The sequence below is a fragment of the Talpa occidentalis genome, unplaced genomic scaffold (assembly GCF_014898055.3).
Source record: "Talpa occidentalis isolate TD23 unplaced genomic scaffold, MPIMG_talOcc4v2.1 talOcc4.2, whole genome shotgun sequence".
In the NCBI taxonomy this organism is placed as follows: Eukaryota; Metazoa; Chordata; class Mammalia; order Eulipotyphla; family Talpidae; genus Talpa; species Talpa occidentalis.
In genome coordinates this window covers 56,228,087-56,235,402 of record NW_023602073.1, presented here as the reverse complement: position 1 = coordinate 56,235,402, position 7,316 = coordinate 56,228,087, and positions in this window count along the sequence as shown.

Below are 7,316 nucleotides of genomic sequence, written 5' to 3'. Positions count from 1 at the left end.
TGGCTGGTAACCCAGCTCAGCTGGGAGGGCCAGCATGGCACCGAGTCCCACACCTGTGCCCATGTGTGGGGACCAGCCAACCCCTCCCACCTGCCAGCCTCTCCATACCTGGCCTCTGGGTTTGACTGTGCATTCCCCCCTTGGCTTGGGATGTGTCCTGGCACTGACATGTGACTCCAGGGCTGCCTGGTGAGGAGAGTGGTTAGGGGTGGGGACCCGGGTTCAAATCCTGGCTCTGCCATTTAAGAGCGGTGTGACCTCTCTGGACTCCATTTCTCAGCTGTAAAACCAGGCTAAGGATCCCTCCCTCACAGGTCAAATGAGGTAACATATGCCTGTGAAGAACAGGCAACACCCCGAATACTTGCTCTCCCTGCTGAATGATGTCTATGCAGGTGGCTGTGCTGGCTCCCTAGTGCCTCCCCCACCCAGACCCCAGCACCTGGCCGGCAACTTGGGTGCTCCTAATGTCACTCACAGGACTGGCTGACGATGTCTCTACCTCTTCTGAATGAGGAGAGTCCCTCTGATTTATAGGGTTTAGAGCCTGCCCCACTGTGTACAGTCTCCTTTTATTCCAGGTTTCCCTGGGGCAGTGGAGGCTGAGAAGGGGTGGCTGCCATAGTCTGAGGCCCCACCTCCCCCAGGGATCTTAGCTCATCAGGCCTTTGGGAGCCCAACGGGAACCAGGCCGGCTCTGGTGCAGGGCCGTGGATGGAATCCAAACACCTGGGCTAGTTCCAGGTGGGGTCGGGAGCTGGGGGCCGCGTCAGGCTGGCATTGCCGGGATTCTGGGAGAGCTGCCAGCTACCTGGCCTCGAGCACTCCTCTGACCGTGAGGGGCTGGATGGAGACCTCTCAGCATGTGCTCCATCCTGGGCTTTCAGGGCTGCAGGGGTGGCAGTTGTTGGAGGAGGTGGCTGACCCCCAGTGGCCCAGGGCACCACCATCCAGGGAGACTCTGAACAACTGTGGAGGTGGGGGAGTGAGGTCACTGTAGCACAAAGGAAGCTAAAGGGCCCCATCACTGAACCCTTGCTCTGGGATTCCCTTTAGGGCCCCCGGGGCCAGTGTGTGGTCCCATAATGCCCAAGTCTCTGAGTAGAACTCCATACCCCTGCCCTCTGCTGATCAATGATTCATAAAGGCCCACTGAGAAGGTCACACCTGTTCAATCCAAAACACTCCCTCACAGTAAGCTGTTTACCTGGAGGAACACCTGACACCTGCCCCCTTGTGCAAGTACACACACACACACAACACACACACACGTGTTCACATTCATGCACACTCACATGCATGCACATGTATAGCACGTGACATACAACAGCGAGCGGATGGAACAACCTCCCACTGACACTCACAATTCCAAAGCACCTGCACTCCTATGGCAGCACTCAATACACAGCCCAGATGACTGGAGAAAACATATAGGAATTTACTCAGCAGGATGTGGCGTGGACATGGACAACAGCGAAAAAGAAAAATACCGGATGGAACAGGAATCCTGAGTGCAAAATCAACAAAAAACTATGAACCAGAGGACTGGATAAAGAAGATGTGGTTTGCCCACACAAAGGAACACTGTCTAGCTCTAAGGGAAGATGAAATGCTTCCATTTATGGCACAATGGAAGGAACTCAAGGGGATTACCTGAAGCCAAGGAAGCCAGGAAGATAAAGACAACTATTGCCTGATTTCACATATATGAGTAATATAAGGAAGTAAAGTGGGTTAACTAAAAATAATGATAAGTGAGCAGACACTGATAACAGAACTGAGGTTCCTGAAGTTAAGAGGGAGGGAGAGGGAGGAGAAGACAAAGGGGCATAAGGGATGGTGGGGAAAAAAAGAAAAACTTTAAAATAAACCATATTGAAGCGATGCATATACTGGCATAGAAAATGTTCATAGATTGTAGTTAGGTAAAATCAAGTCATGAAACTTGTTTGGAGGAACGTGAACATAAACATTAAATAATCTGAAAGCCAAAAAAGAAAGATTCAAAGGAACAGAAAAATTGATGAGTACGTGTGAGGCAAAAAGCAAAGCGAGAGACACTAAAAGATCACGCAGGAAACACCAGGCAGGAGAAGGAGAAAGACACAGAGAGGTGCTGGAGGAAACCACAACACTAGGAGCCTTCCCAGCACTGGGCAGCGCCTCCGGTGGTGGGGGCGGGGGTAGGGGTGTGGGGAGGAAGGGGCAGCTGCACACTAGCCTTGGGGCCAGCATGCCCCCACTAGGGGAGGAAGACAGGGGAGGGCAGGGCACTGAGCTGGGGTGCCACCAGAGAGGTCTAGCATGGGGGAGGAGAGGCTTTTGCTGGAATCCACCCAGGTCAGCAGCATGCACGGCCATCGCCAATGTTTACAACAAGGGGAGGAGGTGAAGGAGGTGTCTTGGAAAACGACAAGCTGTTGTTGACTCTCGAGTGGAAAATTGTCATGGGGACGGACAATGGGGGGGATGAGCCGCTAAGGAAGCATGTCCCAGGGTCACCGTGACCAGACTAAGACCCCCACTGAGGTCAGGAGGAGGAAAAGAAAGCCCTGGACACCAGCTGTGGACGTCTCTCGACTCTGTCACTCGCTGGTTGTGCAAGTCAGAGCATGGAGAGGCTGGGCAAGGAAGCCAGAGGCCCAGAATGAGGTCATTGCCTTATTTGTTCACTCACCAGACATGTCCTGGAGGCTGGTGCTGTGCTACCTGCTAGGGACCATGTTGAGCAAAACGCATCAAGTCTCCATCCTCGGGGAGGAGAAACCTACACCAGCAGAAATGCAATACCTCTGGAATAAGTGCTTGGAAAGAGAACTACTGGGTGGCAGACTGTATCAGAGAGGTGAGGGAGGGCTTCTCAGAGGAGGTGACATGAGCTGGCATCTGAGAGTGAAGAGGAGCTAGCCAGGTGGAGAGGGGAGGGAAGGGCATCGCAGACAGAAGGGACGGTAGGCGCAAAGGCCCTGCTCAAGGGAAGGCTGACCCACAGAAGGCGAGGGGGATGCCTGCGAGATGATGCTGGGGGTGGGCAGGGGCTGAACCCTGTGGAGATTTGGACTTTAAGGGCTGGGAGCCTCTGCAGAGCACCCCGCAGGGAAGTAGCATGACCTGAATTAGTTCACAATATCACTCTGGGGAGAATGGATTGTAGGAGGGGGTGTGAGGGGAAGTGTGGACAACCTGAGGAACTACTGAAGCCATCCATATGGGAGCAGGCAGGGTGGTGCCCAGGGAGCAGGTGGAAATGGAACAAAGGGGGTCAGCTGGGGTCATGGAATCCAGGATATGATGATGGGTGAACTGCAGGGAAGGCAGCTGGGGAAGGGGTGTCCAAAATGGTCAGTCAAGGCTGGGGTGGGAGCTAAGTGGGAGTGAGGCAGGAGGGACTAGTTCATCCATTTGCCTTGAGAAGGTGACCCAAATAGTGGGTGTGTGCTGAGTCCCAGGCGTTTCCTGCCCCCCAGCATTGGCTTCCAAGAGAGGCCTGGAGTGCTCCGTCTACAGAGATCCACTGTCAGAGCTGAGTTCCTGAAGCAGGGATGGGAACCAGCCAGTGTGGGCAGCAGGTGTCCTCGAGGCAGAGGTGGGTCCTACACGTGACTGTGGGCAGGGACTGAGCAGCGGCATCTGAGAGGTAAGGCTGAGCTCTGGGAACATGACCGTGGCGACTACTTGGCCGTAGCCAGGATACAGAAATAAAGTGGCCTATGGGATTTCGTAACAGGAAGCGCCAGCTCACCACGGGGCTCTGTGGCAGCAGGGAGCTCTGTTTACTGCTACGTCTCCAATCACATGTTAGGGGCTCAAAAATGTTCTTAAGTGTGTGAACGGGAAGTCAATATGGAAGCTTCTCTTCACAACAACAAAACAAAAACAGAAACCAGGTACTGGAACATGGATGGACCCCGGACCCTGGATAGCCTGGCTCAGCTGCTCACAGGCCATCAGCTCGGGAGGGAGGACCCCTCCCTCTGCACCCCTCAGGAGCTCCCAGCTCTGCCCCGTGTTGCTTCTAGGGGTACCAGAACAGGGATTTGAACCAAGTCAGCCAGGAAAGGGGAGAGAAGGGCTGGGAGGAGAGGAGGTCACACCTTCTTTCCCAGCCCAGGTAACCGGATCGCAGCACGTAGTTGGGCAGTGAGGGAGGAGGCATGGAGCATGCAAGAGGCTCCAGGGAAGCCTGAGCATCTGCTGTTCCTGGTGAAATGCGATGCCCCAGGGCAGGGAGGGGGATTTGGAATGGACAGCATGGAACCCTTACCTCACCTTAAACCAGGCCTCAGGGCAGCCTGGAAATCCCTGTCATGCCTGTAGATCTCTGTCGTGTCTGGGTGTGGGACAGTCTGCATCAGCAGTGGGGACTAGAGGTGGGGGCAGGAAAGGAGGCTGGCCACAGAAGGGCAGCTGGGCAGGCGAGAGGCTATGACACCTCATTCTTTTGCTGCTAATAGGTCTGTTGAGCAGCTCAGGCTTGGGAGTGGTGTGGTGGGCACTGAGGGGACAGTGGCTATGGGGCCTTCTGGGACGGGGGCCAGGAGACCTGGGTGCTAGTCCTGCCTCATCTCCCATTTCACCTTCTGTCACAACTGGGCCTCATCTGCTCTGAGTGGGCAGTGAGGGAGGAGAGGCTGTCTGTATTCTTTTTTTTTTTTAAGATTTATTTATCTGTGCATACAAGAACTGCGGTACAGGCCAGAGGTGTGGAGGGGTGGGGGGGTGAGAGGATTCACCAGAGACAGAGTGGGGAGCAGAACAGGCAGATTAACTGAAATACACTGCTGAGGGGAGCAGCAGGCAAGACAGGAGAGGTCTGCTGCGCCACGTGGGTAGCTTCATGGCTGGCCGGGGACTGAACCTGTGCTGCAGAGGCTGTGGATAGCTTCACAGTGCTGTGCTTAACCCTTTGTGCCACCAGGGAGGCCAGGGAGGCTGTCTGTATGAATGAGCTCTCTGTGGACACTTGGAGGGGGGGCAGGGAAGGGAAGGCCACCGTGTGCTGTTGCTCAGTACCACAGCAACAGATGTGGGGGGGCTGTTAGAACCAGCAGGTGGGTGATGTGGCCCCAGGAGATGCAAGGACATGTATGGCCCAGTGTCGGGGAGACTGGACCAGCTCTGGGGAAAGGCTGGGAGAAGATGGGGCAGAGCCTCTGGCCAGCGAGGAGGCTGAGCCCCCTGGCTGCTGCTGAACCTCAGGGCCGAGCAACCCCCACACAGAGCAGCCCAGGAAGGCCCAGGCCAGCCCATGGGAAACTGGCATGTCCACCTTCCAGGGAGCTGCAGCCAGAAGCCCAGAGTAACCTGAGCTGCCTGAAGGGCAGACTTCAGACCTTCCTAAACTTGGGCCAGGGTCATTCACCTGAAGCCTGTCTCCTGACAGTGTCTGTTTTCTGCTCCCACCCCATCTTTGCCCTGTCCACACACCACCAAACCTTGCCAAGCTTGCCTCTTTAAAATGTCAGCAACTTGTCCACTCTCTATACCCCACTACGACCCGTCTCCCCACCAGGCTGGGACTCACCTGAGGACAGCACCTGGGGCCTCATAAATGGCCTTCCCACCTTGATCTGTTCTGCTCTAAGCCCTAAATGCAAACCTGAACCTGGGCCTTCCTGGTGTAAAACCCTTCAGTTCTTCCTGAGAAACTAAGCTTGCTCCATGCCCCAGCCTCACCTCTCATCACTCCCCACTTCCCACAGGCTCCAGCCTCTCTGAGTGTTTCCATTTCCCTGACCACCCCTCCCTGCTGCCTCAGGGCTTTTGCACATGCTCCTCCCTAGGCTGTTCCCTCCAGCCCAGCCTGGACAGCCCGATTTCTTCCTCAGACCTTGGCCCCATCCTCCAGGATGCCTTCTCTGCTCCCCTCAGGCTGGGTGAGGGCCCCCTCAGGCCCAGGTTTTCTCACCAAACACACTGAAATTTCCTTTGGCTTGCTGAGCATCCACACTAACACACCTGGAATTCTTGTCAACAGGCAGACATCAGGCAGCCTGCAGAGTGTTTAACACACACAAGGACCTCAAAACATACTTGACTGGCTGGCTCCACGCTGATTGACTTTTGGTTGGCTGAGTATCTAGGTGTCTGAGTCTCCTCTCAGGTAGCCACTGTGTGGGGGAAACTGGCAGTGAGTTTGTGGAGCATGGGGTGGAAGTAAGGAGACCACGGGAAGGAATATATGATGCCCCCATCCTAGTGTTACTCCAAGAACAAGGAATCAAGCAACAACCAGTGCCTTTGGATAACTGAGCCTTGGTGCACAGGCCCAGAGTCCATGAAGGCAGCTAGGCTGAATCATACCACTCCTCCCTTCCTCCTCTACCTACCCCTCCCTCCCAGTCCTCGTTGGCCCTGCCCAGAGCAGCCCAACACGGGCTGACAGCTGGCCATGCCAGCCCCTGCCAGCCCAGAGGGTCAGGTGACCTCCCTTCCCCAGGCCGCTGCAGCCTGGCCCTCTGTGTAGACCTCTCCAACCCGTCCCCCCAGTGCTACAGTGGACAGTGAGTTTTCCACGCCAGGACACTGCAAAGGCCTTTGCCCCGTGCCTGCAGTCGGCAGGCACTAGAAGAGACTACTTTCCGCTGGACCCCTTCCTTCCACACATTCCTCATGGCCTCTCCAGAAAGGAGACCCTGGTGAGTGCTGCCTCTCGGGACAGAGCTGGGTGGGGAGGGCCTGGCTGAGCTCTTGATGGTGCTTGTGCTAGGGGAAGAGGGTCTCAGGACCACAGGGCCCGTTGGTACCTTGGAGGGAGAGGGGGTGGGCTGCCTCTCCGTCCGGGGCTGACTAGGGGGCCGCCCTGCGGAGGTGCTGGTGTCTGTGTGTCTGTGGGACAGAGCTATTGGGCCACTCAGCAAGAAACGCCATCATGTGCTTCCCTCCACCGGTCTCCCCCTTCTCCTAGAGTAATTCTAGCTGTCCTCCCAGGGTACCCCAAGTCCTCTAACTTTACCCCTCTCCCCAAGAAAGCAGGAGAGTTGGACTGAGCTGAGACTAGAAGAAACTGTGAGGGCGGGTGTGAGAGTTGGAGCCAACGATTCCCCCTCCATGCTGGGTTTAACCCTTAACAGAGGCAGCTGTCCCAGAAGACATGGGCAGCACTTTTGGGCCCCAGAACGGCATGTTCTATCCCAACAGCCCCACCCTTCCGCTGGGTGTGGCCAGCGAACTGGATGATGTCAGGATCTGTGGGCAGAGGCTGGGGCCTGGGGGAGCTGAGTGGCATGGGGGAGGGGTGGACGTGAGCAGTGGAGATGTGTCACCACCAGGGATCCCCATGGTTCTGGGCAGGGGCAGAGTCTCAAGGGCTCTTC